Here is a 9,691-nt window from a genome sequence, read left to right as displayed (position 1 = left end):
GATCTCGGTGCAGGACCTTGCAGGGCTGGATGTATTCAATGAGCTCTAGGTGTGGGTGCAAGTGGGGTGCAGCCCTCAAGAGCTGCAGCATCTCTCTCCAACAGTCCTCTCAGGCCATCACAGCATGAGGCAACTCCCCAGGGAGGTTGCATTAGCCATGACTAATGGGGCAGTTTTGTAGCTGAACAGCAAGTTAGTAAAGAAGTCTTGTTACCTGCAAGGTTTATGACTATCCTTCCCCTTTGGAATAGCATTGCCATAATTTTCTTTATAAGACTCTTTATGGAGAAAATGAATTTGTTTTAGTTAGACTTTAGATGCATTTATGGTCTCAGTGGGGTCATAAAGCCACAGCAGGAAATAAAATCAGTGCTGATAATTCCTGGGCACAGCCTGGTACAGTTCAGAGCAGATGAGATTATGGTAAGAGCAGCAGGTCCTGCAGCCCCCTGCAATGGGACACAGCTGTTTTATGTGAGCAGTTCCTGCTCCCAGCCTGCTCAGGGCTGGGAGAGCTGTGAAAATGACAAAGAGATACACAGCAGTTTTTATGGGATGCCTTCCCTTGGAAAGGAGAGCTGGGCTGACAACCTCCTTCCCTCTCCTTTCCAGCCCAGAGTAGCCAGGATCTTGCTGGCAGACCTTGCCCTGTCTGCTCGCCCATATCTTCCATCCCATCAACTCCAGCATCTCCTTCCAGCCTAGAGTTCAAACATCCCAGGGACCCAGCATTCCTTCATTCCCCACAGACTGCCAAGGGAGCTCAAGGATAATTGCTGTTTTTATATCAGTGAAGAGACACAGGGTTGTACACGACACAGAGTAGAGACGAGGAGGGACGAACGACACAGTCCAAGGTCAGTTTATAGTCAGTGTTGTGGAAGATCAGGCTGCTTTTCATCACCTGCAGCTCTTGGTGGAGGCAGATGTGAGCAGGAAGGTGAGCAGGTGATGGCACTGGCCAATTCCCAGTGAGGAAAGGGCTCCTGGTGAGGGGACAGGGCACTTGTGTGCCCCAGAACCCTGCTGCAACAGCCCAAGTCCCTCTGTTTGCCAAAGGGCCACAATGTCTCAGCTGGGGATGGACCCCCCACATGTCCCACCCAAGGACCTGCCTCTGTGACCCACTGGGAACAGGCTGCACTCCAGGCATCCTGCTTGCCTGTCCCTCCTAAAGCTTCACCAGGGGCCAAGGAAATGCCATCCAGCTGAAAGCAAATGTTATCCCCCCCAGTAAGCAGCTCACCTTGCTTTGGATCTATAAATACTCCAGGAGTGTGATAGAGGATTGCTGCTAAGGCTTTGTCAGCTGCAGTTGGAGCTGACTGTGCAACTGTTAATTATGCCTCAGCAGCATCTGGACAGGTTTAAATCCTTTTGATGCTTTGAAATGTTCCCTCTGGGGAAGTTTAAGGAGTAAAGATTGTGGCTGGTGCTGATTGCTTTCCCTTCTAGAAAGTGTTGGAGACACTGATTGCTGCATGGAGGGCTGTTCTCCTTGCTCCCAGTGCCTGTTCCTGGAAACACACACTCTGTATAATGGCAAGAAGTTGCTCCTGCAGATCCCTAACTGCAGTAAAGCAGTTACTGTGCTGCCAGCACATGCTTATCTACCCATGTGTGCTTTCCCTAGCAGACAAAACTGAGCTGGAAAGAGAAAGCAGTGAGCTGCAGGTGATGACACTGGATTTTCTGGGATAAAAATAAAGATTAGGGCCAGCATTAATGCATCACTGGAGATAGCCTGGTGATGGAGGAATCAGCAGGCAGTGGCTTGGGATAACCTAGTCCGGGTGGGGGTGAAGAGCTCCTGGAGAATTTAGCACAAGCCCCCTTCTCCCCCAGCTGCCCGGGGAACTTGTCAGGCTCGTTGCACAGTCCAGGCTGGCTGCAGGTAGGGAGAGGGTGTCCTTGTACCTCCCTGAAAGGGAAAACTCACCCCACCACTCACTCTGCTCCTCTGGGAACAGTCACATCACAGCCTGGTTCCCACAGGGAAAACAACAGCGCTCCAAAGGGAGAAGCTGTCAGCTCTCACAGAGGGAAGGAAAAAGAGAAAGAACAGGGATGAAATTATCTGAAGAGGAAAATTACTCTGCGCAAAATTCTTGCAATATCCAGGATCCTCACAAACAGCAGTAGCTGCTGGTCTCTGTGATCTCCTACAAAATAGTGGAATCAGCCCAGTGCCTGGGAAATCTTCCTGCAATTGGTGTTTTGCTACTGAAGCAGCTCTACTCTTTGCCCTTTTTTCATCCTTATCTGGATGGAGACGATTTGCTCCACTTTGTGTCTGATCATTTTCTGACTTTTATTCAGAAAGTCTGTCAGGGAGAGGAAGCAGATCAAAGCCCCTCCTTTTCACTGCAGGCTGAGGGCCGTGTGCTGCCCAGCCAAGGCCCTTGTGCCACAAATCCTGCTGCCCCCAGTCACTGCCCGGGAACAGCTGCTGCCCTTGCAATCTATGGCAAAATCCTGCAGTTTTGTCATGTTTCACAGTTTTAGGGCTCTTTGGTGGGTACCTGAACAGCCCTGGCTCCTGGGAAGTTCATGGAGAGAGCTGTTGCATCTTTAAAAAAAAAAAAAAAGTACATAGTCCACATAGTTACAGGAAAAAAGGTACAGGAAAGGTGCTTTTTTGAGTTCTAAAGGCTGAAAAAAAGAGAGTCCAACAAGAAGAAAATGTTTCTTTTGTTTTCTTTCTTTAGTGACTGGGAAGTGTGTTTCAGCAGGTACAATTGTGGTTTCTATATAGAGACAAGATTAAATGTATTGTAAAAGATCTGCCAAGCCAGACCATAGCTGAGACTCACAAGGCAGGCAATGGATAGCAGATACTAAAGTTCACTAAAGCAAAGGAGAAATAACAGTGGTGAATGCTGACAGCTCAAAGTTGTTTCTATTTCAGACCATTCTTGCCAAGGAATCTGTTCATCACTTTTCTGTGTTAAATTACTTTATTATTTTTAAAGAAAAGAACATTTAATTGAATGTTTGGACTTCCAATAAATGCTGCCCCTCTCTTCTAAGTCCCTATTTACTCTAAATGTGATAGCTGGCAGTGTCATGTCTCCTGCCACCACTGCTCTGCCCTGTGAGCAAGTGGGCAGAGCGTGGGTGCTGGGCAGCTCGTGGGGACGGGGTCATGCAGGGACAGGACAGCTCTGTTTGAGTCAAAAATAAACCAAAAGCCACACCTAAGGCAGGTAGAGGTTGTGTGGATGTGCAAGGGAAGCGCGGGCTCACCAGCCACTGGATGGCATCGTTGTTTCACATGGATCCGAGCTCTCGGGCTGCCCTGGCCCCTGCCCTGGAGCCGCTGCTGGAGGCTGGGCACCAGCTGGTTTTTGGGAGACTGTGGTTCCCCGGACGGTGGTGTGACAGTTCATGGCCTGAGTGACGCCGTGCATTGGCAGATCTGCTCCTGCAGGGCAGAGGGCACTGGAAGATCGTGGTCTGTGCCACGCTCAGCTGTCCCCGTGGGTGCCACCACTCCGGTTCCAGCTCCCTGACCTCAGAGACTGGCTGGATGGTGACACAGCCTGGGGTCCCCTTCAGTGGGGGTGACAGGGGTGCCACCTTCCTGTGTGCCCTCTGCCATCCTGCCACAGACCTCAGGGAGCTCATGCCACTGCTGAATTCCCCCCCGCCATGTGGTGCCTTTGGAAGAGGGAGGACTTGAGACTTGGCAGCTGAGCAGCCATGGCTTAGGTCAGTCAGGGCCCAGGGGCCAGTGGCATTCATGTGAAATGTAGACACACTGGACCCTCCGTGTTTCCTCAGGGCCTGTACTCACCTCATTCTACCCTTCCTTCCACCCACACCTGTCCAAACCACTGTACCTTAAAAGCAATGGGATTATTCCTGCTCACGGTCCATGCGCAGGAAGGGAACGTCTCCGTGGGGAAGAGTCAGCTCAGGCAGTGCAGAGGGAAGAGCCCAGCAGGTGGGAAAGTGCCTGCAGTGGGTGGGAACCTCCTTGCAGTGGGTGGGAAGGTACCTGCAGGGGTGGGAATGTCCTTGCAGTGGGTGGGAAGGTGCCTGCAGCAGTAGTTGCAGCAGAGGATGCCAAACAGGTAACAACTAAAGGAAGAGAGACCTGCTCCTCTCAGTGCATTGCAGAGGACAGAGGCACACAGCTCACACCTTCACATGCAGATTGGGAGAAATTAATATTTGAAAAGATGTTAGACTGGAGGGGTTGGTGATGCTTCCTTGGAGCGTGTAGGCAGCCCTACTGCTAATGCTGCTTTTTAACTACCTGCACAAGCAGCTCCTGCCTCTCCAACTAAGACTTACACCTGTTTATAGGCTCTTAGAGCTGTCAAGCTCCCCACATTGAGTGCAGATGAAAAGAGGAGCATTTAGTGCCTCTATGCGTGTGCAAGAAGGGAAGGACCATTCCCACTTCTTTCCAACAAGGAGCAGAAAGCAGCAGCTGAAACAGGCTCCAGATATGCAAAAGGGCACATCACACAGGAGAATTAATGCAGGAACCACTTGCCCCAGATGCCAAAAATGTGTTTGTAATGCAGCAGGAGCAATTAATGGAAGAACAATGAATTGAGGCGGCACCATCCTCTCTGGCTGAGGGATTTGTTTAACTGCACATCACTGGAGGCTCGGAGGGTGTCCCAGGGATGCCTCTGCTTGCCTGACCCTAAATGCCCGACTCCCTCTTAACCTTTTCCTTAGATATCGACTAGTAGCCATTATAGGGATAAGATATGGGATTAGACAGACCACTTTTATTCCCCAAGCACTACAATAACTGGGCTGACTCCTGTTGGGATGCCTCAGGCTCCTGTGGCCAGACCACAGGCAGCCAATTCTTTCTTTTCTTCTAATTTTTCCTCTTTTTTTCCCCCTAGAAGACTTGTTTGTGCAAATAGCTGTGTGTGGCCTAGAAGAGGAAGCCCTGCTGATAAAAGGTGATTTTCTCTTGCTGAGTCCTCCCACCCCTGTGCCCAGCCTGCCCTTCTGCCCCTTTTTTAGCTATAAATATCTGCTGAGTTTGGGAAGCTGCAGAATGAACTTTCCTTCAAGGCTTTGCACACATTGCAATGCATTTTTCCAAAACCAGCGTGGAAACTGTAGAAAGGAGATGTGAAAGTGGCTGAGGGTTAAACGTGGCGCGACAGAATTAAATTTGAGTGGAGAATTTCTGGTGTTCATTTCTTGGAAGGAAAAATATTTAGTTGTCTTCTGCATTTATTAGACCCCAGTCTAGTTCTGCAAATCCCAGCTGTGCCTTTCAGTCCCAGCCACGGAGAAGGACAAGCCACGTGTCTGTCTTGTCAAAGCCCAGCCCAAACACGGGGGGTATCACAGCTCGACTTTTGTTCTGCTGAGCTGCTGCAGGTCATTGAGTGTCATCCTGGAAACGTAAAAGGAATGTTTGAAAGCACCATTTTGGGAAGTGCCAGCCCAAACACAGGGTGCTGGAGGACAGGAAGCCCAAGGGGCTCAGGCACTTACTGCCCTTGGGCACGGGTTGGTTGTACCTGTGTGCTGATTGAGCGTGAGATGGCCAGAAAGGGTTTACAAACCACCTGCAGGCTCCAATCTGTTCCCATGTCCGTGAAGAGCTCTGAATACAGAATTTCCTTCTTTTTACTTTTGTACTTTAAGATTTTTTGATGGGGAATTAATGGTCAGAAATAAAGTTGCTCCACTAAGTAGGTAGTGCTTAAGAACTTAGGAACTTAAGAAATCAGTTTTGCATCTCCACGAAGAGCCTCAGTTTTCCTTCTCGAGTAGCCAAGAGCATCCTAGAGTCCCACCCTCTCCACTGGGACCAGCCTCCACTTGCTAAATGGCCTTGGCTCCAGCGGGCTCCTGTCTCATGCTGACCTGAGCTGACCTGGCTGTGTGGCTGAGGCTGTGCAGTGCCCCAAACACCACTGCCACTGCTCATACAACTCCAGCAGCTCCAGGGGAAAGCCACAGAGTCAGCCTGTGGTTTTCAGCATGGAGCAAAGGGTGAAGGCTCCCCAGAGGAGCAGGACAGAAGAACTCACTCTCAATCTTTATTTTTGTATTTTAGTAGTTGTGCCGCTCATAAGTGGAATCGTCTATGTGCTGCCATGGAAACAGCAGCTTTGGTCCCCAGCATGGTTTGCAGCCATCTACAAGGAACAATGGTTGGTCTGTTTGTGTAAAATCATCCAGGGTGGTGCTGGGTGGCCGAGGAAAAGCCGCGCTCAGACAGGACAGGATGTGCTTGTCACACAGAATGATGGGACATACAAGTGCCTGCAGACAGGAGCGGGGATGTCCTGTCTGGAGATGTGCAAAACTAGTGGGAATCCAATGGGTTTGAGTGTTTGATTCCCAGGGGCTGCAGCACTTTGCCTGGGATGCTCACTGACATTCACGCTGCCAGCTTTTCGGTTCATGGGGCTCTCTGTGCAGGAGGATGTTGTCCTTCCTCTGCTAGGAACAGGTGAGGGTAGACCTGTGTCCAGTTCTGGGCTCCCTAGTACAAGAGAGACATGGAGTTCTTGGAGCGAGTCCAGTGGAGATGATGAAGGGATGGAGCATCTTCCTTACAAGGAAAGGCTGAGGGAGCTGGGGCTGTTCAGTCCTGAGAGGAGACACTGAGAGGGGACCCCATCAATGTCTGTCAGTGTCTGCAGGGAGGGGTCAGAGGGTGGATCAGGCTCTGCTTGGGGGTGCCCAGCAATGGGACAGGAGGCAACGGGCAGGAACTGGTGCCCAGGAAGTTCCACCTGAACATGAGGAAGAGCTTCTTTACTGTGCAGTGATGGAGCACTGGAACAGATTGTCCAGTGAGAATGTGGAGTCTCCCTCACAGGGGATATTCCAGAACCATCTGGACACAGTCCTGTGCCATGTGCTCTGGGATGGCCCTTCTTGAGCAGGCAGGTGGGACCAGATGAGCCTCTGTGATCCGTTCTCCAACCTGACCCATTTTGTGACCTGCTGGCTGCCAGCAGAGGCCAACCTTTCCACCCTTTAGAGACCCTTCAGCACCATCTGTGAAGATTTGGGCTTCTTCATCCTTGGGATCTGCCTGGAAGGCCCACACAGGCAGTGTAGAGGCTCAGGACTTTGCCTGATTAGTCCATGGAGAAGCTGAATTCTCCTTGTCGGCAGAAAAAGCAGCTCGAACAGCCTCCTAACACATGTGTGCATTGAACCTGCTGAGCTGAGCTTGTACACCCATAGTCCCTCTCCCAACACTCCCCCAGCCAAGCACAGCCCTGTCTGAGCCCTGTCCAAGTCCTGTCTGGCAGGGCTGACAGTCATTCATTTGAGCAAACTGGTGAAACCCCTTAATTTCTGCTTGTGCCCCTATCTTGAGCTCATTTTCCTCTGAGATCCCCATGATTACACTTCATATGTGTGAACGTTCAGGAGAAAGGATTTTGACGCTCCTGAGCTCAGATGCCAGAGGAGAAGCCACTCACTTTCTGGGAGAGTTTGCAAGGGTTAACCTGATTGCAAACACCTCATTCAGCCAAGCAAAGAAGAGAAAAATTACTTGGCTTTAATTTACTTTGTCTTCAGAAATATTTCATAAAAGAGGGGAAAATAATTTCAGGGGGGCTTGTGGGCATCCTGAGAGCAGAAAAAGAGGTAAAATTAATCCTATCAATAATCCATGATGAATGATTCACTCAGCTTTCTTATTCAGAGTTGCATATATTTATCCTTATTCATGCGGAGATGCAGAACTCATGGAATTACATACAGGCTCATATGCATATAAATGAGGAAGCCCAGCAAGGGCTCCATATCCCAGCAATTCATCCGTGTGCTCTGTCGGGGTAAGGAAGGGAAGGGGCCTGTGTTGCCCTCCCTCCTGGCAAGGAACAGTGACAAGGAGAAGGGTTCCAAAGCCAGCCTGTCCTGGTGTCCGACGTGCTCCTTGCTGCCTGCGGGAGAGGTGACACCGATGTCCCCAGCCCTCAGCTGCCTCCACACAGCTCCCCTGCACTGAGGCTTTCCTCCCTTTTGCCGGTTTTTACCGGAACCTTGTCTCTAGTTTCAGCGGTCCCAGCCTCCTGGCAACAGCAGCAAATGTCTCCTGCAGTGCAGAAGGACAAACCCCCGCTGGCCCTTCTCAGCACGGGGCCATGGCAGGAGGCAGGAGATGGATTTCTACCTGCTAGGCAGGTCTTTTTCTTCTAAAATTTCTTTGCAGGAGAAAAGAACCAAGTGGAAAATTTTCATTAGAAATAGGACTTTTAAAAAGCTGTTAAAAGAAAATTGTGCTGTTCTGTCACATTTCTGTGGCCTACGGAGAGAGGATTGAAATGGCCTCTCCCAGGAGGAGTCTCATCCTTAAATTTCTGATGGATTGTTTAGTAGTTTCCAGCTCATGGACTGTAAATGTGTAATTTGCCTCCAGCTCTACCTCTCCAGCTGTGCTGATATGGTTACCCCTTTCTCTGGCTTCATCTTTGGTCCCAAGATAATAAATATCTCAAAGGTTCACTCTGAGAGAGTGTTTCAATGCCTGCAAAATAATTTTGTGACCCTCAGATGAAAGCTGAACTATGTCAGTATTATGAACAGTGGGAGTTACACTGTTAAAAATGAATGCAAATATTCTCCTTTAAGGCTAAAAGTCAGACCTGCCTTAAACTGGATTTTAGATCGTGTATCCAGGCAGTGTTATAAATAACACGTTGAACAGATCAAAGGGCTCTGCAAATAGTGATATCTCATACCATTGGTGTCAGAGTTTGATTATTTGGAGGCCGGTCTGTTTCAGTATTATCAGTGTGACCCTCTTTTTGATTGCTTCAGATTTGACCTGCTTCTCACCTTCGCTCAGCTGAGCACTTTTACCGGGAGTCTGGGAACCTGGATTCATGGCAATGCTGTGGCATCCAGGACGCTCCCTTGGCTGAATAATGAATAATGTGCAGAAAGGAGCTGGTGACAACAGAGAGACATAACTCTATGTAAGGACGAGCATCGACTCGGCTGATGCTGTAAATCAGATGCAGACCAGAATTTTCCTCCTGCCTCACCTCTTCACAACAGTTTCCCTTGCAAAATGGACTGGGATCCGAACCACTGGGAAATCCCAGGTGTTCAGTGCTGCATCCAGCTTAGCTCTGGGTACCAATAAGTGCCGTGGCCCAGGCAGAGTGCCTGTTTCGGGGGCAACCTCCCAGTGAGAGGGGGTAAGCTTGCATTTAAAATGCAATAGAAAGAAGGAAGTTCTTTCCTCATGGAGTGGGAGGGCTGTGTGATCTAACGGTGGGTATAACCCTAAGAAACTTAATTTATTCAAGCTCTCTTCTTAATAAAATCCATCCCACGCAGCTGGGCAAAGGAGACCATGCCGTGTTCACAGGGAACACACCGTGCACACCAAAAAGCTTCTCTGTTGAGTTGGTTTTATCTCCCTCTCAGTGCCTGAAAGTGCAGCCAGTGATCTAAAGCAGCAGAGTTATACCCGCAGAAGTGAAAGCAGCAAATTCCACTGCAGAGTGACTGTGATTCAGTCCTGATGAATCACACAGCCACTTTTTTTCTCAACTAGATCTTTGGATTTATCATTGTTACAGATGGAAAAAAAGGAAGAGGGGGAAAAAAAAGAGAAGAAAAACCCCACTGCTTTATCTCCCTCTTTAATCCTTTCTAATTTTCCTTTCTAAAAATTTAATTACATTTTTTTAGGCATCCCATTCAGGTTGAATAAACCTTTGAT

Source organism: Lepidothrix coronata, unplaced genomic scaffold (genome assembly GCF_001604755.1).
Source record: "Lepidothrix coronata isolate B3197 unplaced genomic scaffold, Lepidothrix_coronata-1.0 Scaffold100, whole genome shotgun sequence".
Classification (NCBI taxonomy): domain Eukaryota; kingdom Metazoa; phylum Chordata; class Aves; order Passeriformes; family Pipridae; genus Lepidothrix; species Lepidothrix coronata.
The sequence above is the reverse complement of the archived record's forward strand: the minus strand, read 5'-3'. Positions refer to the sequence as shown.